The sequence below is a fragment of the Rhipicephalus sanguineus genome, chromosome 9, assembly GCF_013339695.2.
Source record: "Rhipicephalus sanguineus isolate Rsan-2018 chromosome 9, BIME_Rsan_1.4, whole genome shotgun sequence".
Taxonomy (NCBI): Eukaryota; Metazoa; Arthropoda; class Arachnida; order Ixodida; family Ixodidae; genus Rhipicephalus; species Rhipicephalus sanguineus.
Genome location: NC_051184.2, coordinates 30,318,955 through 30,341,602, shown reverse-complemented (window position 1 = coordinate 30,341,602; position 22,648 = coordinate 30,318,955).

The window sequence follows — 22,648 nt, the reverse complement described above, 5'->3', positions numbered from 1 at the left end:
CACCGTCAGACGTGGTTCGGAGCCAAGGACCGCATGACGGACTATAACGACATCACAAAAGCCTACCGCATGGCTCGCAGGGCTTTCCCACTCCCGCACCCGCGGTTGAGTCGGGCGGAGGCGGTACTATTGAGACAGCTCCAGACCGGATCGCTACCGAGTCCGGGACTGATGCATCGCTTGTACCCCGAGACATACCCGACCGACAAGTGCAAGGTCTGCCGGAGGGAGACGGCGGATCACACGCACATCTTGTGGGACTGCATCAAACACCCAGAGGAAGCGAGATCAAGAACGATCCCGTCGCGGCTCGAGGAAGCCGCGAAGAGCTACGACCTGGATCAACAGCTCTGGGCCGTCCAGTAGGTCCTCGGGGCGCTCGAAAGGCAGGGACCCAGCGAGCCGGCAACGGCGAGCGGAGACCCACGCCGAGTAACGGCAACCCCGAAGACGACGTAGGCCCTCGTCGGGGCGCGCGAGCGCCCAACTGCAGGCACAAATAAAGTTTGTTCCAATCCAATCCAATAAGGATTCCCCATTAGGGCGGGGGCGAAGTCTCACGGCAGCCCCCCAACCCTCCCCCTCCTCCCTTTGGTCGAGTTCGAAAGAAAACAAGCTTCGCAGTGGATGCAGTAATGAAAATGAAGCGATGGCGTGCTACCCACAACGGCCTGCCTTTGGTCCCCGGGCTATCCGGGGGTAAAAATGCGAAATAAACAGTTCCTGAGATGCAACATCAGTGGTCCTCGGCCGCCATTATTGTCGAAAACCTGCATAGCCTTAACTTTGCACTTGAAACAATGACGGGACAGGTCCGTCTTAGCAACTGTATGGGACAAAGTTGGCGGCTCCCTTCGATGATTAGCCACCCTCACATGCACGCCTATGACTGCGACCACGTTTCCCCGATGTCGTGCACAACGAGAGAGAACAGGGAAGAATCTAGGGACGTGAACGCAAAAAAAATGGGGGGGGGGGGGTGTCCAACCACCATTTATGTATGTTTGTGCGTGCGTGTGTATATGTATATACTGTAGTGAATGACGTTGCCGGATTTAGACTCAAGGTATATGATTACAGGATTTGGCTTAGGGCTAACTTCACTCCGAGAACCGCATAGATTCGTGGTTACATTTTCAATACGCATCTCACGCTACGTAGAAACCTGCCGCAGTTGCTGGAAGTTTACTTCGATTCGATCCTGCCTACCAATTGGCGCCGTAAAGATGAGACGCGCCAGCGCGCTGGCATTGATGAACACTTAACCGCAGCGGTGGTAAAGTGGGGGAGCGCCCGTCGCCAGCACGTTGTAGCCGCCAATAAGGGACGTGCTGGGTCCGATTTCCAGGGCCGACCTCCCCCCACTGCTGGTTCTTATGGAGAGAGGGACCCCTATCCGATGCTCGGTGGTGCGTGTATTCATCTCGAGAAGGCGGTCCTTTTTTTCTGCTTCCTTCTATCCTTCACTCCCCTTCCACCTCCTGCCATTCACCCGCTCACTTGTTTACAGATCACTACCTTCACTCATCCTCAATTCACCCGCCCACCACTACGCTGCGCCGTGCTCCCTTATGGGTCGCAGCAATAAGCATAATTCCAAACCCCTAACCGCTATCGGAACACTTCACTTAAACCTTAGCAAAAGACTTTAGGAACGCTAAACAGACGAACAATTGTTCTCGCGTTGATAAATGACTGCTTCAGAGTACCAAAAGCACCGCTCTAGCCGCGATAAAAAAACGCGTGAAAAGAACAACACCAGGCCGCGACGTCGAAATGATGTCCTCACATCAACTCGCCGTGACGTCATATATTTTGACGGTGTCTACTAAGGCCTGCCTACATAGTTCTTCATCGGTGAAAAATGAATTACCTTGCGTTCTAAGGGAGCTAGGGATTTAACGTGGCATGTTTCAAGAGACATCGTGAAGCCACTGTGAATACTCGAAACCGTGACGTCACACTGGCATTTAGGTGGTGAAGTTTGACCGCGAAATTATAAATAAATGAAATTTCGGCCTCCATTTTTTCTTCTATTAATGTACCTATAACGACGGAATTACCTACAGTATATACATCAAATAATATTTTATAAGTGTAAATTGGCGTAGCACCCGCCATGGTGGTCTAGTGCTTATGGTGCTCCACTGCTGACCCGAAGTTTGCGGGATCGAATCCCGGCCGCGGCGGGCGCATTTTTGATAGATACGAAAATGCTTTAAGCCCCGTGTTCTTAGATTTAGGTGCACTTTAAAGAACCACAGGTGGTCGAAATTTCCGGAGCCCTCCACTACGGCGTCCCTCATAATCATATGGTGGTTTTGGGACGTTAAACCAACAATGATACTATAATAAATTGGCGTAGTGTTTCATTTTAGTGTTTCTTTAAGTATGAGCGACTTGTTCTTCAGCGAACGGCCGCAAGCGTTGCGTTGACAGTTTCCATAGGCACGAACTACTATAGAAAGCAAACGTCTTAACAGGGCTACCCCACAGCGTAAAACACAGGCCATAGGTCGTAGCATTTCACTCACGTTTACTGATGCAGCCCCTGTAGATGTCAATCATCGTGGCGACGAGGCCCGTTGTGATAGTCCTGGCTCGCCTCTGACTCTCGGCTGTAAAAGCGCACGATGTTGCTTATTGTGAAGCCGCCTGACGTACATGCTTTATGCGGGAAATACATATACAACAAATTCTAACTTTATTATGACGATGCCCCAGTCCTGAATAGTAACGTTATCTACTTACAGTGGACTACTACTGAAGAAGTCTGCAGCATCTCATCCTCAAAGGCGGATGCACACAATTCTGCACCAGTGGGCGCGCACTCCAGACTGACGTCATGAGTCAGACTGCCGGTGGACGTTGATTCGGAGAACGTTGCCGAGTGCATGAGGGGGACTACTTTCTTAGTCGTGGAGGCGATCGTCTACCGCGCTTCGGTCATTTGGGCGGGGTATCTCCGGACTTCTTCTGTACCCGACTATAGCGCTGAGTAATGAATCGGGAAGACAGAAGAGCGCCGACAGGATTAAGGGATTAAATGTATGTCTGTAACTTTGTTCTACTTGATTATGTGACCTCATGAAGTACCTTGGCATCATTTGCGTGCCCAGGAGGCGGGGGTACTGGGAGGACATTTCAAGCCCCCCTCACCCCCCACCCGAAAATCGCACACGCACGAACATGCATAAAGTATCGTTGACCCCCCCCCCCCCTGAACATTTCTGGCTGCGGTCCTGCTTGGCAGCCACAGCAGTTGCGATCTTTCAACATCGGAACTGTTTAAGCTTGGAGTAGCGCCAGTTGTCGACCACAATAACTGGCGAAGCAGGGGACAGCAAAGGTAAAAGCGGAGAAAAGCTGAGTATAGCTATGCGATGCAAGGTAGGAGAGGTGTAGGAGAGCAAATGCATAGTAAAGCATAGTACAGTATAGCAAGGGCGTAGGAATGTGAAGTGAGGAGGAGGGAAAGGAGGAGGGGAGAGGGTAAAGCATAGCCATGTATAGCATAGTATGGCGATGGGATGGGAAAGGGAAGTGAGGGTGAGGAGGAGGGAGAGGAGGAGGGGAGACGTTAAAGCACAGTCACGTATAGAAGATAAATGAAGGGGTGGGAAAGAGAAGTGAGTGTGAGGAGAGAAAGGAGGAGGAGAGAGGGTAAGGCATAGCATAGCCATGTGTAGTAGAGTATAGCAAGGGGACAGGAAAGAAAATTTAGGGCGAGGAGCAATGATGTGAGGCTGAGGAGGAGAGAGGTTATATAGCGTAGTTTAGCGGAGGAGGAGGGGAGGAGGGAGGCGAGTTGGAGGTTGCAGACATGCGAAGGAAGGCCACCAGCTCCACTCTTTCCTCAGTCTTCGCACCACTGGCGCATAGCTGCCCCATTTTTTTTAGGTGTATATGTTGACCATGTTACTAGCAACACTAACCGCATACTTATCATGCGAAACTAGAAACCTCTAACATTCGGAAAGAGAGCAGATGGAAGTACGTGAGTACGTGTCCCACTTATTGCCTGCGTCGTGGGCAGTCTACGTCGGCGGCAAAGACAGCTGCGAGCTCTAGTCGTCCGAGTCATGGAAGGCGTCTGTGCGACGCGACACCACCTCGCGCCGACAAGACGCGAGGTGGTGTCGGCAAAAGCTAGCAAAAACGAATAATATCGTCATTTTCCCCCCCTTGTCTCGTATTATCATAAGTAAGCGTGACTACGCTTTCTTGCAAGCAGACGACCTTCCCATGCAGGTTCCGTCTGCTCAGGCGCCATGTTGTTTGTGCAGTCAAAGTATAGCCCACACAGTATTAACAGCGGTGCTGTTAAAGCCGGGCCGTAAGGTGTGATCCGTGGACTGGAAAAACCTCGCCGAGCGATGACATCACTGCGCGTCGCCATGGAAACCGGGCGCAGCCAATAAATACCCAAAAAAATCATAGAATGGCGCGAAACGCGAGGCTATGCTCGCTTGAGCTTAGATGCACGTGTAATACCAATCAGTACTCTTAGGTAGCCAATCAATACCCAATACTCCATAAAAAATTCCATGACACGCATGGCTATGCTCATTTATTGAGCTTGGATACACGTGTAATAGCGATAGATAGTCAATCGATGACCAATCACTACTGATCGAATACTAACCGATACCCATTACGACCTCAACGAAACTAAATGAGCATTACTTGGTCAATTTGGACTTCATCAGACAAATCCACACCGATCAATACCGATCAATAACGATCGATATGCAGAATTAATGGAACACGATACTGACATAGCACAGCCATATATCGTACAGTATAGCAAGGGGTGGGAGAGGGAAGTGAGGCTGAGGAGGAGGGAACGCCATCAGGTCTGCTTGTTCCTCAGTGTTCGTACCACTAATGCGTAGGTGTCCCAATTCCTGAAAAGCGAAAATGTTTAATAATTGTGTAATAGTTGCGCAAGAAAAGACGAAGACAAGAAAGTGAATCAGTACCAACCAGCTCGCCTTTCTGTTTTGAAGATGCTTAAGTCGGCCGTATAAACTTTGGTGTGTACAATGTGTACAAAAACTATCATCATCACGAACCGGCACACGCTCTCTTCATTCTCTTTACAGTGAGGCTGTTTACGCTATCGATAAGTTGTGCTCCGTCGTGCAAAACTCCTCAGGTGGGTATACGCCACGGGAATTGGGCAAGCCCCACTACCGAGTACAGCAGGTGCGTGCGTTAAACGAAAACTCTGCTCGGTGAAGTGGAGCACGTGAAACACGCGAAAGAGAGAAATAGAAAGGAAGAGATAGAAAGAAAGAGGAAATAGAGAGAGAGAGAGAGAGAGAGAGAGAGAGAAAGTCATAGGAAGAAAGAGAAAGAGAAAAAAAAACATGGCGAAGCTTGCACTAAGTCGCGCAAGGCTCGAAACTGCGAAGCTGGACGATTCTGAAGCCTAACAAAACAGCCAATAACCTAGAAACAACCTAACAACAACTAGCGAAAGCCCAGCAACGACCTAGAAAATAACATAGCTAAGAGCCTCGCAGCTACCTAGGAACAATCTAGCTAAAGCCTGGAAACAACCTAGAAGTAAACTAGAAACAACCTAGCATCCCCTAGCTAAAGCCTACAAACATCCTGGAAGCAACCTAGCGTCACCTAGCTAGAGCCTAGCAACAACCTAGAAGCAACCAAGCATCACCTAGGTAAAGCGTAGCAACAATTTAGAAGCAACCTAGAAACAACCTAGCATCACCTACTAAAGCCTAGCAACAGCCTAGAAACAACCTAGCATCCCCTATAGCTAAAGCCAAGCAATAACCTAGAAGCAACTATAGAAACAACCTAGCATCCCCTAGCTAAAGCCTAGCAACAACCTACAAGTAACCAGATTAGAGATCAAAATCGTCTAGCTTCGCTGTTCCAAGCCTCGCGCAACTTAGTGAAAGCTTCGCCATTCTTTTTTTTTTTTTTACTTCGACGCTGTTTTCTAGAAGCTGTCTCTTCTTGTCGGTTTCGTCAGAACGCGAATAAGACCTAAAATGTCCGCTTAGCTGTCTAAATAGCAGTTAACGGTATGCATTGAAACAAAGCCGGTCACCTTTGAGCGCGTCGCTGATGTCGGCCTCGATGTTCATGCGTATCCTGTCCATGTACGAGTGCCGCCAGGCGTAGTCGGGAATCGGGTTCTTCTCCCGCCAGTAGGCGCACGTGTGCTCGTAGAAATCCACGCACGCCGACACCGTCGCATGCTCCATGATGTTATCGAAACGCTGTGCTGTTGTCAAGGTTAATCGAGCGAGATAAAAGTGGGGAGAGCATGGTTCAGGAACAAAATAGCTGCGAGCGGCACAGGTTCACTGACTGATTTATATCGCTAATAGAAGGGCAACCATCTTTGCGGAGGGCTTCGCATCAGGTAAACAGAAAGAATGACCTTGATAGCGTCCAGGCTTTGCTTATAGCATGCTCGCAGCCAGTGTTCTATCGCCCTTGAGATGTGACGTAACCAAACCCGCAGGCCACGTGCTGGCGGCGCCGACAAGTGGTAAAGAAGGTTAAAAATATATAATACGCGAGCTCTAAACGGGGGTGCGAGAGCAAACGGATGTTTGTTTGTGCTCTAGAGAAAGACTGCACCATTTGGAGCTTATCTTGTTCCTGAACAATAATCGTCATCAATATTGCGTATCTTTCCTTCATGAAGCAAGGAAAAAGAAAGGAGGGAGCATTACGTCACGCCATTGCAGCCCACCGTGTCGGCCCAACACGTGACGAAAACGTCAGAGCGCGTGGTAGGTTTTAGTACTTCAGGTGGAGTTCTGTTTTTGAACCTCCTCTGTGAGCCGGCCGGTCTGCATCGAACAAGCGCGCTTGAATTTAAAGCTACCGGGCACCATAACCAAAATCTCGGCAAACCTCATTTCTTGCGTGATCTTGACGCAAAAAATCACGTGTTCGGCCGACTGCTGGCTTCAAAACCAGTTGGCTTGCCAATGCTGGCTGCGTGACGTAATGCTCCCTCCTTTCTTTTTTCTTTCCTCCACGCTTTCATTCCTCTGACGAGGCATACGAACGGCTTGAGCGTTATCAGTGTGACGTAGAAAGGAAACGCAAGCAAGACCCATGACGACTGTTGCCTGAGTTCGAGATGTGAGGTATGACACAAAAGCTGCGAACCTCCTTTTGTATCAAGCCCTGGGGCATTTCAGCTTCTCTCCAAACGCATTGCCCTTTGTCGGATAGCGGCAAACCGGAGACATTACTTGCTAGAGCACTGCACGGGCTCGGGCCTACCCGAAAACCCGGGCCCGGCCCGGCCCGTGGGCCGGGCCGGGCCGGGTAAAGTAGTTCTCACGGCGGGCCCGGGCCGGGCTCGGGCTTGAAGCTCCGGGCTTAGGGCCGGGCCCGGGTTTGAGGTGGCGGGCTCGGGTCGGGCCGGGCTTGGACTTCGCTGGGTTCTTAAATGGACACTATAATGAAGCACTGAAGCGGTTTAGACTGATAAAGTGAAGTCTAAGAACTCGAATGTCATTCGTTTCACGATCATACGTTTATTATCAGACGAGAAAATCAAGGTCAGAATTCCATTTTTTAAATTTCGCGCCGAAATCTCGGAGCGTGACGACACGGATTTCAAACTGTATTTGTTGTATTTGGGGACATTGTCTCTTTAAAATTTCCTAAAACTTGGTATGTTAAGTTTATGGCCCTCCCAGAGGTCAATGTACTTCATTTTTAGTGATGAGGAACTACGTAGGCCCCATTAGACGCCGTCAGAATCGAAGATGTCACGGTGTCTGCTGCGCGAACTTAAAGGGGGCGTCGCCCCCCGGATTTACCTTTTTGCGCGTTTTCTGACTTACCAAGAGTCTTTTCCCGGCGAGGGTGGTGATTTAGGAAATGCTAAAGAGTAATTTACTGATAATAGAGAAATTGTTTTTCTTTCTAGTGCCCCTTCATGTTGGTTCCACATACGTTGTGCATACATACATATATGTCTCACATTTTCTCTCGAAAAAAAAAAACGCTTTTTTTATGTGGGGCAAGCTATTTAGAGAAATTTTATTAGAGACAAGTACTGAACTTCTTTTGCTCTTTGCATATGGGCGGCTACTTGATTTATCTTAAACGGGCGAGCTAAAAGTAGATATACCAGACGCTTATATAGTTAAAATGTCGTTATTCAGAGCTTTATTTGCATTCGTTATGATTTTATATCCCAAATATTATTCTGTGATTGCAGTAATAAATGTAATATAATAAATATATACTTATAACTTATCGCAAGACCGATCATAAAGCTCCAAAGAGAGGAAACGTTTTTGAAGTTTCCAGCCCTCCACTAAAACGAAAGGACTGCACGGAGTCTCGATACATAGAATTCCTATACAGAGACATCCTTTTCCGTGGCTTCGTCATGGCCTCCAGTGGTCATGTGACGCGAGATGGACGTGCACAGCCTGCTTGGTGCGCCCAATTTGTTAACATTTGAACTTTCGCTTCTTTCCGCTATATCAGGGGTCTCAAACCCATCTCAGCTAACGGGCCGCATTCACCAAAATGTACTCCCGTAAGGGCCAGGACAGTAACGCAGCTTAAAGCGCGGGGGGGGGGGGGGGGGTCGTACCAAATGTCAGCTAACGTTGTCATTTAAGAGAAGAGCTTTCCCATATGTCACATATGGGTCGTTTCTGAAGGGTATTTGGCGGCAGGATTCCAACATATCGATACCTATCTTCAACATGACTAAAATCAGGACACCGATTTTGAAATATAGAGTTTTGGTTCACGGCTAAGTATAGTGTGAGAGCTACATGACACTGCCACAACACCGTTGGAATGTGCAGGAACAGCATAGCTTCAAACAGCATAAGGCGCGAGGCAAAATATATTCGCTTGACGAAATATCAGGCTTGAAAAAAGACTATTACGAATTCCGTGCCGGGTGATGTCCCTTTACCTCGAACCATAGGCATTCAATAAATAAGCGTCGAGAAGCTTATTCGCGCCTTTATTACCAAACTGTAACGAACACCAAAAATAGATCGAAATCGCTTCGTCCACCTCCTGCCAGTCCTACCCGCGTAGTGCAGCGGTCACCTTCTACCAGTACAACATCGTTAGGAAGGCATAAAGCATTATGATACGGAAGAGAAGAAGAGCGCGGTGCAAGCCGTGCATAACATACGCTGCTGAAAACTGCAAGCAGAAGCACTCAAAAAAAGAGTTTTATAGGTGATACTGAAGAGTGTCACGACGTTCGGGAACGATAGAAATGAAATAAGCTGCACAGCTACTTTCATTCTGCAGAGGTCCACAAAGACATCCTGAATTTGCTCCATTGGTGGAAGTTAAGAACAACGACTGCCAACGCCTTCAAATTTCGCAAGACAGATGTGCACCCCTGCGGCTAGCGCATGCAGTGCGAGACACTTTAGCGTGGCAGGATATGCAATACAACGGTGTATGGCGTGCTTAAAGCCGGAATCTCCAGATAATTTGAATTTTTGCACAATAACACGTGAAGAAATAAACTATAAAATATGCCACAAAAGACTTATGGACTGTATAGAGTAGCCGTGGTGGCATATGAAATATATATGATATATGAAAAGAATGCTACCAGAAATACATTTCTCGTCCTTTCGGCTGCCTATACGTATTTCTAAATGTACACGTGGTGCACACGGTTCGTTATAATTTTTATCTAGGTTAGTGTACATACAGCAAGGTAATAAACTTGGCTTTCTTCCTCCATCTTGCTGTGGGAAGGTACTATCATGCTGAAGACGTGTTACATATCCAGAAAGGCGCATGATTGGCTTTGTCGTTAGAGCATGTTTTAAGTTTCAGTAAAGAGCGCAATGAGAGCGTTGTGTTCTCTGTCTCCTCTGTTTTTATTGCAACTCATGCTACAAATCACTTTCCTTGCTGCAATATCTGCTGCCAAACGCTCTTCATGATCCCCATTGCATTAGCAAAAAAAAAAAAAAAAGTTATAGTATACCATTGCCGAACAGACGTTCATTGTACCCAGTATGTCCACTGAACTCTTTCCTCCGTGAGCCCCTTTTTACACGAAATTACCATAGGTTAAAGTAGAATTGTTAGCGAAATATTCGCCAACAAAGCTTACATATTTGCTACTTAAAACACTTTGCTATAGATTCTATGTTCTGGCAACACCACCTATATTATTGGCTCGGGCCTCTGTCGGGCCTGATCTGCCGTCGGGCCGGGCCGGGCCGTGTAGGTGAAATTTTTTCTCGGGTTCGGGCCGGGCTCGGGCCGCGTATTGAATCACCGGGCCGGGCTCGGGCGGGTAAACTTGAACGAGTTCCGGGCCCGGGCCGGGCCCGGGCCGAAAATCACGGCCCGTGCAGTGCTCTACGCATCGCCTTTGGAACTGTGTCGCAACAGGCAGTTACCTGTAGCATATGCCTCATCGAGCACGAAAAGTGACCGTCGGCGTCAACACATGTGATGCAAACAATCATCATCACTCCTTGACGATGTCACCATATGACGCCATCGTAACCTCACAGATCGCCAAAATTTGTGACGTCACACGATGACGTCATCACACGACATCGTCGCTTGGTTAAAGATGGGCCGATCCCGGGGACGCTGTAAAACAACGTGAGGTGCAGACAGCTTCCAATGCCTCAAATATCGGAGGCGCTCCAAATGCACGTTAATAATAATAATATCTGGGGTTTAACGTCCCAAAACCACCATATGATTATGAGAGACGCCGTAGTGGAGGGCTCCGGAAATTTCGACCACCTGGGGTTCTTTAACGTGCACCTAAATCTAAGTACACGGGCCTCAAACATTTTCGCCTCCACCGAAAATGCAGCCGCCGCGGCCGGGATTCGATCCCGCGACCTTCGGGTCAGCAGTCGAGTGCCATAACCACTAGACCACCGTGGCGGGGCCCAAATGCACGTTAGGTGCGGAAAGGTACTTAAAGGCGAAAGCCTTAAATGCCTCATCAAACGCGAAATTTGACCATCGGCGTCAGCGTCCCGCGGCGTCGGGGACGAGTGATGCAACAAATCGTCACGTGATGACGTCACCATACGATGTCACGATGACGTTACAGATCGCCAAAATTGGTGACGTCATTATGACGCATCCGTGACGTAACTTCACATGATGACGTCATCACATGACATAGTAGCTTGGTCAAAGGTGGTCCGATCACGGAGGCAATGCAAAACCAGGTGAGGTGCCTCCGATATTGGTGGCAGTGCGAAACCACGTTAGGTGCAGAAAGATTTCGAAGGGTGGCGGGGCAGGATCAGTGCAGTCGACTGAGAAGAAAAAGAAGATGGTTGTCGCATTTGAGTCGTCTTAGGCGACCGCATAAGGAACAGTGCGAGTTCTTGTTAGCTTTTAACGCTGGGAGAGGCTAGCTCCGTCCTGCGGCGGGCATAAAAACGGGCTGATGATGACCGGCGACGGTATAACGACAGAGATAGTTAAAACTACGATGTCTTACCGTCTTCCAAGCAAGAACGAAACGGACACTCCACGACGGTGACGCTTTCTGTCCGAGAAAGAGAAAAACGAAAACAAAGAAGTACATGCTCTAAGGAAGGTTTCACTCAAAATGGCATGCGTACTTCAGAGATATACCGCACACCAGGTAGCTTTTTTCGTGCTAAAAACAACAAAAAAAGGAAAGAGAGCACGACATATTTTTATGCATCCTAAAGCAGAAAGCTGGGTTAGTTTGAAAATCGACTTTTGATACATCATCAGCGCTTTAAGAAAATTGAAAAATGAGAGAAAAAGAGTTCGTAAAGAGACCGAGGTTTTGGTGCGTAAAAGCAAGGAATTTAATTTAACTTCTTCTAAATAACCTCCGGTAACTGAAATTGAGCTGAGGACCCCCTCCCCCTTTAAAACGTGCCTGACATCCAGATCACATTCTGGCGCGCGCTAAACCCTCGCAATTAATTTTTACGCAATGAAGCAGTTAATTGATCTGCGATCACATCAGTCATCCCAGTATGCATTGTCTTCACTTACCGCGCACACGCCACTACTCACCTGAAGATCACCGGATCGAATCCCGGCCGCGGCGGCCGCATTTCGATGGAGCCGAGATTGCTTGAGGCCCGTGTACTTAGATTTGAGTGCACGTTAAAGAACCCCGGGTGGTCGGAATTTGCGGAGCCCTCCACGACGGTGTCCCTCACAATCGAATCGTGGTTTTGGGGACACTAAACGCCAACAATTATTGCATTAATCACTTACCGCGCGTGAAGAACAGGAAAACGCCGACCGGAATGAAGAGCAGCAGGAGCAGGAACGCCGGTAGCAATGTGATGAGCGCGCCGGCGAGGGGCTCCTGTTCTTCGTTCATCTCTCTACACAGCAGGGTGCGAAGGTGAGATGAGACAGATGTCGTGACGTCACAGTAACTTTCGGCAAACGTTGCCATTTTAAACAAGGTCTTTCCTATACCTTATATAAGGGTCGTTTCTGAAAGGGACTTGCCGTCAGTACTCGAGATAGACGTCGGTGCTGAAGGCCAGAATGGCTAAAATCTGTACACGATTATGAAATATAGAGCTTACTCCACGGTTATGTTTCCACGTATGGTGACCGCATGTGTTAACTTCGTAGCTTGCCCGAACAAAGCGTTATCAATTGCCATAGGCGTTTAAACAATGCGAGTACCGTTTAGCAAAGTGAAAGACATAGTGAAGCCGCGGGCCGCGTGTTTGAGACCCCTGGTCTAGAGTGCGCGCTCGTTGATGCAGGCTCGCGCACGTGCATCCACCTTTGAGGAGGACATGCCGCGGACTTCTAAAGTTGTATCCGACTTTAGACGAGAAAACCTAAACGCTTACCGAATCATCTGTTTCATCTCCTCCTCCTCTCTGATGGCCTCGGCTGAGCGGGCGGGAGTGGACGACTGCGGCAACTGCACCAACCAGAGAGGCCGCTCGCACGAGATGTTTCAGATAACACTTTCATCGTCACCATAATCATCAGCCTGATCCGTCTTGAATGTCCACTGCAAGGCTACGGCGCCTCAAAATAACCAATTTACCCTTCCTTGCGCAAGCCGGTTCCGTTTTACGCCTTCGAGTTTTCCAATTCCATCACCCTATCTAATTTTTTGCCACGCTCGGCTAGCGCCACGTGCTTCCATACCCAGCGCAATAGCAAACGGGTATATCAACCTAATCATGCTATATAATGATGACGTTGATATATGATAATGGTGATATGACGTACTAATAGCAGGTCGATGCTGAAAGGCAGCCATATCAACATCATCATGCTGTACAGCCTGATGATCTTCATATACTTGTCCCTCTGTAGTTTAGGGCTGGAGCGCCGATACGCGTTAAAACTACACTGCAGTGAAACACGAACAGGCTTAGACTGATGATAAATTAGCAAAGGGGCCATGCAACACTTTTCCACGTAATCGTCGAATTACTTCATGCCAGTAGATTATTGCCTCACGAATGGACTGTCGTGAAATATTTCAGAATCCGTCAAGTGCGAGCGGAGTTACTGGGGTTTGCCACACGCTTCAGGCGCTTTCTCTCTCCTTTCGTAGCGGCGAGCACGCTGAAAGCTACGCAGGGAGGGGGATGACAAGGGGACACGAAGGTGCGTCCATTCGTGAGCGCGCGTCATGATCTTGAGCACTTTCTTTTCTTTCTTTTTTCGAACGCGCGGCTTCCTTTCAGTGTGATCGCAAGCGAGCGTGCGGGCATGTCGTGCCATCCCGCGGTGGCCACGGTAACCATGCAGCTCACGATGCTCAAATCAGCCAATGGCTGTGGACTTCGGGTTTATGGCGCGGTCATGTGGGTTTATGGCATGGTTTGCCGAGAGACTCACGGGACGATTACTAGCTGACTTTGAGAATGAAGTGTGAATTTCAGGCCCCGCGCTGCGCTATAATGTTTGGCTCAGGTGTTCTCAGGAGCCTCGACTACCGATCAGAAGTGTTTTTCAACCATGCTGAAAAGGCGTTGCAAGGTCCCTCAAGGGGAAAGCCTTACATACTGGTTACAATAGCTAAATAAAATTTCCTAAAACTTGCCACGTTATGTCTCTGGCTCTCTTAGAGTACAAGGTTTTTACCAATTATTATGTAGGCCCTAGTAGACGCCATCCAATTCTATGACGTCACGGTGAGTTAGTTAGTCCGGGAGCATCATGAGAGGCGTTGCCACTAGTATACATTTTTTTTTTCTTTCCCACGCTCTCGTTTGCTTACCTAGCGTCTTCTCGTGGCTAGAGCGGTGCTTTTCGCAATGCGATAGGGTTAACTATAGTGTACTCATACGATAAAAAGTGCTTTCCTCTTTAGCATACTTGTCAGCTTTCCACTAATAATTAAGGCGGCGTCCCTGGTGACGCGCAGTGCAGTCACCGTACTAATAGTACTACCCTACCTTCCAGTTCTCTAAAATAAACAAGTAGCGAAAGTGCTGACCTCTGCTTTCACTTTAGGGACGTCGAACGCCGGGGTTAACGCTTCGGTTGGTGTCGACACTCCGGCGCTAGGCGGGAATTCTTCCCCTAAGGCTGGAGGAGCACCTGCGGTATAGCGTACCAAGAAATATTTATTTATTTACTTATTTATTTACAATAACGCTCCCTTTCGATGGCTTGGAAGTAGAAAATTAAGTAAGAAAATGGAGACGACACTAATACTTCACTTAGGTGCCCGGTAGAGTCCACCTCTGTGGTATAGGGGTTACTGCGCTCGGCTGCTGACCCGAAAGTCGCGGTTTAGATCCCAGCCGCGGCGGTCGCATTTCGGCGGAGGCGAAATGCTAGAGGCCCGTTCACTGTGCGACGTCGGTGCACGTTGAATAACAGCAGAGAAGGGCGGGGGGTGCAATGTCTGCCCCATACTCTGACTTAGTAGGGTAACTTCGATGAACCCTCCTCGTTACTCTCACTTTCCTTTCCCATCCCTTACTATATTATGGCATACAAGACTGTGCAATGCATTACCCTCACTTCCCATTCCCAGCCCTTGCTATACTATACAAGTGCTATATTTTGCCATCTAACCTCCTCTTTTCCCTCCAGTTCTTTCCCACCCCGTGCTATACTATACTTGCTATACTATGGCTATGTTTGCTGTCTCTCTTCTTTCTATCGGTTTTTCTGTATGTTTGCTTGTTTGTATCTATTTCTCTCTCTATATTTTTTTCTCAGTCTTTCTAGCTTTTACTCAGCTTTTTGTTTTTTTTCTTTCTCTTTTTCTCTCTCAGCACTTGTTCTCTCGCCTTCTATCTTTCCTCTCTTTCGGTCTATTTATTTTTGTAGCTTTTTCTCTCTTTCCGTTTTTTCTCTCTAATTCTTCATTTCTCTCTCTCTGCACACGTTATCTCGCCTTCTATCTCTTTCTTTCTCTCTCTGTACTCGTTGTCTCGTCCGTCAGAGTTATTGCATTCCCCGCCGGACAAATCGGAGCACGTGTTCTAGGAGCGAAGTAGAAGATGAGGAAGAGGACGCAGACGAAGAAGAAAACGAGGAGAGCGCGTGGCGGTTGATGATGATGATAGTTTTTGGATTGAGCAGACACATTACACCTGGCTGAAACAGCTCCGCTGCTAGAGAACTAAAGCCGGTTCCACGCCTGTGAAATCTGCGTAGGCAGCGGAACTGGCAATCAAGCGCCACTACGTGACGAACGTATGTTGAGTAGTGGTTGAGACACTCGCCTTCGGAGCGTTAGGGCCCGTATTCGAATCCAAGCACCGTAGTGAAAACGCTAGACGCAATCTTATACAGACTGGAGTAATGCACTGTACGCTGCCAAGCAACTATGTATGCAACAACAAATATATTAACTAAGCATCTTACTTCTTAAGGTGATGGGAAAAAATAAAGCAAAGCGGGGGGGGGAGGGGGGGAGGGAGGAAAGGGGGAGGGGGAAGTGTAGCACGGGGAGTCGGATGACTTGTTTCTTTTTGCGAACTCAGTATGGCGCTGCTGGAAATTCCAAGTTTCTCGCCACGTAATGCGAAAAACCGAGTGTGCCAGCGCCCTTAAGAAGGCATCAACACCACTCGCTTCCAGCTCGTCAACTAGGTATCCGAAAACAATTTGATAAATACGGTGCACGGTTGGGAACGCTGCACGCTGTGTTGTCGACGAGCTTCTGCCTGGCACCGAAGTCTCCAGATCACGTACATTGTCACCAAGAGTATCAATTGGGCAAACTTGCCGTTATTCTTTTGCGACAGCGGTGTTGCTCTAACTCCAAAGGTGCGCCAAGCAAGGTGCCATACACCCTTAGTAGCAATGCATTCGAATAACGCATGCTTAGTGGTCTCGGATTGCCCACAATTCGCGCATCTATCATTTGGTGTCACGTGCAACCTGGCGAGGCTTGACGCGTCGGTAAGACGCTCCATCTTCTCAGCCAGTCAAACTCACTAACCACTTCAGGAGCTTTTCTTTTCTTCCATGTCATCCATCGGCTTGGGTTCGTTTTTCTTTTATCTTCGTCTTCTAGTATCTCTTCCATCAGCAAGTAACTTAAATCTATTGGCGCTAGTTCTTCAAACCTTTCCCCTCCGTTTCTTTTTTTTTTTTTTGATCTACTGGGCGCCTAAAGTCGCACACGCTCTTGTATCAGCTTGCGGAATTGAGTGAACTTCAAGGGACCCAAGGAAATAGTTCACTTAACTGAAAGTTCACTAAACTGAATATTCACTAGAATATGGAACAGCATTGGGCACAGCAGACATTAGAGTCAAAAGATTGAAATGCAATTTATTTTTAAATGAAATCTGTAATTTTCATTTGGACTGGCGCCCTTAAAGCGCAAGAAGAGACAAAGCTTTCCAGAGAGTCTACGTTTCTGTGCACTGCCTCTGGCACAGCTTGTTGCTGAGACACGAAGTCTCGCAACTTTCTAATATACTATACCGCCCCGGCTAGAGTTACAGGATTTTTAGTTGCAGGCTAGAGTTACGTGGCTCGTTTTCTGTCACCCACACCGCCGCTCTGCCTCGGCAGCGCTGCATGCACAAGCGATGTCGCGCCGCCGCCGATGGATGGGCGATTTAGTGGCGGCTCGCATCGGCTATCCCAGCGCTGCAGTGCACAAAACTTTGTTGAATTGATTTAAAAAATGAGCCTGGGTCTGCGGATCAAGTTCGTTCAACTGAAAAATTCACTATTCTGAAATTCGTTTAAGTGAAAGATTTTTGCGTAGAATGCATAAGAAAATCGCCGGGGATTTTCTAAAAGTTCGTTATTCTGAAATATTCGTTAAACCGACGTTCGTACAACTGTATAACGAAGTGGATAACGAGTCAAGAGTAGTCCACGACTGCAAACATCATATCGGCATGTCTTTCCTCAAAACCGCATTGTATGCTCAATACCTTCAGCTATAAATATAAGGAACATTTCATCTAAATTTATATGCGTTCCAGTCTCCGAAGTGTACTGAGCTAAGATGATTTTAGAGGCGTGTGCCTTTCAACCAAAAGTCCTAGGAAAAGCTGCCAAAGTTTGAAAAATGGGAATTTGTAACAACGAGAATGACATTATGGCTGCCCTTGTCCCGTACATCCGAATTTACTTAAAGAAAGAAAAATTTAAAGCCACTTCTACGCCTGTGAAATCTGAGTAAACAACGGAGCTTAGGGAGCCTAAAGATGGATGGATGGATGGATGCTATGAGCGTCCCCTTTATAACGGGGCGGTGACATGTCTGCCACCAGGATCGAAGGAGAAAAAAAAAAAAAAAAAAAAAAAACTTCCTTGTTTCATGTTGTCCTAATGCCTTATCTACATTGATTAAATCTATGTTATTATACCAAAAAATATAAATTCACGGTCCATCTCTCTGCCTCCTAAGGCAGAATGACCTTTTTTTTTCCCCCAATTATTTATTTTTGTACTTTAACTCTACTTTTCTGCCACCAATATTCTAACCGTCTCTTACTTATTTCTATCGCGAGCGTGTTCAGCTTTCCATTGTTGTCCCTAAAACCCAAGGCTTCATGTAGACTCGTGCCCACACGTATACCTGGGTGAATATCGCCACATTCAATCAGTACATGTTCCATCGTTTCCTTAGTTCCCCCGCAGTATGTACATTGTTCTTCTTCGTTACTGAATCTCGCTTTATAACTACGCGTTCTAAGGCACCCCGACCTTGCTTCAAACAGTAAAGCGCTTCCCCTTGAATTATCATAAAACCTTTCCCTCCTTATTTCGTTTTTTCCTTTTCGGTAGTTACTCAGAGCCGACTTCTTTTCCATCGCTGTCATACAATAAGTTCTCTCTGCCTCTCTGACCTTCCGCTTAATGCTCCTTGTTGCCATGTTAACGGAGCTGGCAAGAAAGCGCCACCACCTGGCGAACGCAGAATGAGCTCTTTCATAATCATGATCACCTTCTTTCTTTCTTTATCTCTTTCTACAACTACTTCTCTCTTTCATCTTTCTTTCTTCCTTTACCTCTTTCTATATCGTCATCTCTCCTCCACTTCCCTTCTCCTAGCCCTCGCATCCCTCCACCCTCACTTCTCCTTCCCGCCGTTTCCTATACTATACTGCACATGGCGATGCTGTGGTTTACCCTCTCCCACCTTCCTCCATTTCCTCGTCACCCACACTTCCCATTCCCACCACTCTTGTATAGTTTACCCATGGCTGTAGCATGCTAAGAGCTGCTTGGCAAATAGCCGCTCTCTGTGGCGCAAGGACCATACTGTGCAAGGCTGTGCCATGCATTGCCCTCTCCCCTCCTCCTTTCCTTCCTCCTTACAGTGACATCACTCCTCCCCCTTTCCTCCCCCCCCCCCCTAGCTATTAGCTATATGGCTACGCATGGCTATGCTATGCTGGGGGCTGCTTGGCACGTACTCGCTTTCGGTGGCGCATATGCGCCGAGTTTTGTGCGGACATCAACGGCCTTACTGCGAGCTTAAACTGCTCAGCTGTTTAAAAAAAAACAAAAAAACTCACCGAGTCCATCATGCATTCACCTAAGACAACTTGAAGGCGAAAATCATCTTCTTTTTCTTCTCAGCTGATGTGTTGAGCCTGCCCCGCCACCCTCCGAAGGCTTTGTGCACCTCACGTGGTTTTGCGCTGCCCCCGTGATCGGCCCGCCTTTGACCAAGCTACAGCTACGATGTCATGTGGCGACGTCATAATATGACGTTACGCCACGTGACGCCATAATGACGTCACAAATGCTGGCGATTTGTGACGTCATATAGTGACGTCATCACGTGATGGTTTTTCGCATCACTCGTGTTGCCCCGACGGCGCGGGATGCCGAAGCCGACGGTCGATTTTCGCGTTTGGTGAGGCATCTAAGGCTTTCGCGTTAAAGATTCGACAATATTTTGCGCTCTCTGTAACACTAGAAGCCGAAAGCGTGCTTCATACTTGGTAAAACGATAAGTTATACAATCAGCGCCCAGGCGCATTAAATTACGTTAACGTTCTCCGTCTACTGCACTGTCCCCCTCCATTTGCGCCGATGCTTCTGCGGCTCACTTGGTCGTGCACTTCCTCCACGATCGCCCCACCATTCACAAAGTGTCAGTGTCAAGCCACAGACTTTAAAGGGACACATAATTTAAGTCAGACATTAAATCAGTCTATACAGATGAATGATTCTTTCAGAACTCTACTGCCATTAATTTCACCATCATAGGTTAATTTACAAGAAGAGGAATGAAGGCCAATGTTTCATGCTTGAATTTCGCGCCGAAACTCCAGCATGTGAATGTCAGTGTGACGTCACAAATGTCAGTCTTCTTGCGTATATTGACCACATTCATTAAAATGAAATTTCCTGAAAGTTGAAGACTCTGTGTCGCTTAGAACACAATGTAAATACTTTTTAGCGGCTAATGAATACGCAGGCCCTAGCAGACGCCCTCAAAATCTATAACGTCACGGCAAGCTGGTGCGGGAACTTCAAGGTGGTGTCACCACCAGTATTTTCTTTTTACGCGTTTTCCCGCTTAGCAAGCGTCTTCTCGCGGTAAGAGTGATGCCTTCAGTATTGTGAAACTGCAATTTACACTTACGAGAAAAATCTATTTTCTCTTTAGTGACCCTTTAAAGGGACACTGCAACACATTTTCAGCACGGTCAGAAAACGTTGCCGATAGGTAGTCGAGGTTCCTGAGAAAACACGCGAGCCAAATATTATAGTGGAGCATGCGGCCTGGAATTTACAATTCTCAAAGTTAGCTCGAAATTGCTCCCTCTTGTCTCGACAAATGATGCCATAAACCCAAACGTCCACGCCATAAACGCAAAGACCATGGCCATTGGCCGATCTGAGCATCGTGAGCTGCATAGCTACTGCGGCGGCCGCGGGATGCCGCCGCGTGCCCGTGCTCACTAGAGTTACTATATATGCGACCTTTGGCTAGCAGAGTTGCGCATAGGTCTGGCTAGCAACCATGACTATGTCGCGAAGACTCACTCCGTTTTTGCAGGCGACATGCCTACCGGGTCACCGGTCGACATGTTCGGCGTGTCGAAGACCGGTGATCTACTTTAATGTGAATGACTAGTGTCAATCTAGTTCGCTGCAGCGGCGCCGTCGAGAAATACTAAAATTGGCCCCAGCGTCAGCTTCTCCGCAACGCATGGTTGCTAGCGGCGTTTGGAAGAAAGATGCGCAACTTTGCTACCTAAAGGTAGCATATGCCGTAACTCTAGTGCTCACTAGAGTTACTGTATATGCTACCTTTAGGTAGCGGAGTTGCGCATCCGTCTTCCAAACGCCGCTAGCAACCATGCGTTGCGGAGAAGCTGACACTGGGGCCAATTTCTGTATATTTAGGCGTCGCCGCTCAGCGAACTGAATTTACACTAGTCATCGACAGTCAATGTTTATTGCCGGTATTCGATACACCAGACCTGTTAATCGGTGACACGGTAGGCATGTCGCCTGCAAAAACGGAGTGTGACTTCACCGCATAGCTGCGGTTGCTAGCCAGACCTATGCGCAACTCTGCTACCTATAGGTAGCATATACAGTAACTCTAGTGCTCACGATCACACTGAAACTAAGCCACGCGTTCGAAGAAAAAAAAAAAGGAAAGAAAGTGCTCAAGGTGATGACACGTGCTGACGAACGGGCGCATCATCATGCCCCCTTGTCATCGCCCCCCCCCCCCCCCTTTTTTTTGCTGGTACGGAGAGAGACAACGCCAGAAGCATATGCGACAAATCCCTACTCCGCTCGTACATAAGGGATTCTAAAACTTTTTGCGACAGTCGATTCGTGAGGGAGTAAGCTCTTTTATTGAAGCCATTTGATGATTACTTGGAGAAGTGTTGCAGCGACCCTTCAAAGATTTGTGACGTCACTATGACGTCATTATATAACGCCCCTTATAAAATTGCCCCTTTTATTTTATTTTACCCTCAGCTGTAGTACAAGAAGGAGATAAAACTATATAATGGCTAAAACTAGGTGAATAATTAGTCAACAAGGCATTTTTAAAATGTACGGGGCCACGGATGCTTGTTATAGCCCAGGTTTACCGCACCTGCGTCGGGCGGTGGCGCCAGCCACGGCGTCTGTTGTTGTTGTTGTTGCTGCTGCTGCTTCTGGAGCCGTTGGTGCTCGAAGTGCTGCAGAAGTTCCTCCCTCAGCAGCGGATCCATGTGCTGTGAGTCACACAGCTGCTCTTGGATCAGCTGCTCCAGCATAGCGTCGTATTCGTCGCTCGCGTAGGGTTCACCGCCCAATTCGCTCGACAGCGACGTCGAGACGTTCGTCGTGCTCTCGGTAAAGACTTGGTCCAGCGGTATCTCGACCACGCGGTAGCGGTAACCGGGCGGCGGGTCTCCGGGAGGCATCCTGCTTTCGATTGGCGCGGTTCACGGTGTTACGGGCGTGCGTACACACCCGACCATAGGTCAGCAAAAGAAGTGGAGCTCACTCAGACTCACTAGAGAAATATATTTTACGCTTAGGGCTCACTCGAACTCGGACTCACCAAGACCTTCCTCAACCGGACTCACTCGGACTCAGACTCACTAAAATTTTACTCAACCGGACTTACTCGGACTCAAACTCACCAAAATACTGCTCACCCGGACTCGCTCAGACTCACGGCCCGACCTGAGCCTGAGTGAGTCGACTCATGAGTTTGCCGACCTATGCACCCAACAGAAAAATAAACAAAAAACCCACTTGGCTCCTCTCCTCGCCTCTCCCCTCCTGCCCGCTCCACTGCTCCCTGGTAAGATACATATTTGTATATATGCGCGTTTGTGCGCATTTGTGACGTCCCTGCATACGAAGGCTCTCTATTAATGAACCAAGCAGCCGCGTTGACCTAATTACGGTGATAGGCTGCTGACCGGCACGGGTTCGATCCCCGGCCGGAGCGGTCGCATTTGCGTGGAGGTGAAACGATAGAGGCCCGTGTACTGTGCGATCTCAGTGGTCGAAATTATCGGGAGCCCAGCAGTAAACGGCGTCTTTCATAGCCCAAGTCGCTTTGGGACGTTAAACACCTTATAGACAAACAGCCAATATTTCCCATAGCCGCTCAAAGGAAGCGCTAGTGCGCGTGCGCACAGCGTTCCCACGGCGAGCCCACGCCTCCCTCTGTCCGCGGCGTCGGCACCTACACTCTAAGAAAAAAGAGAGTCAAAAGAGG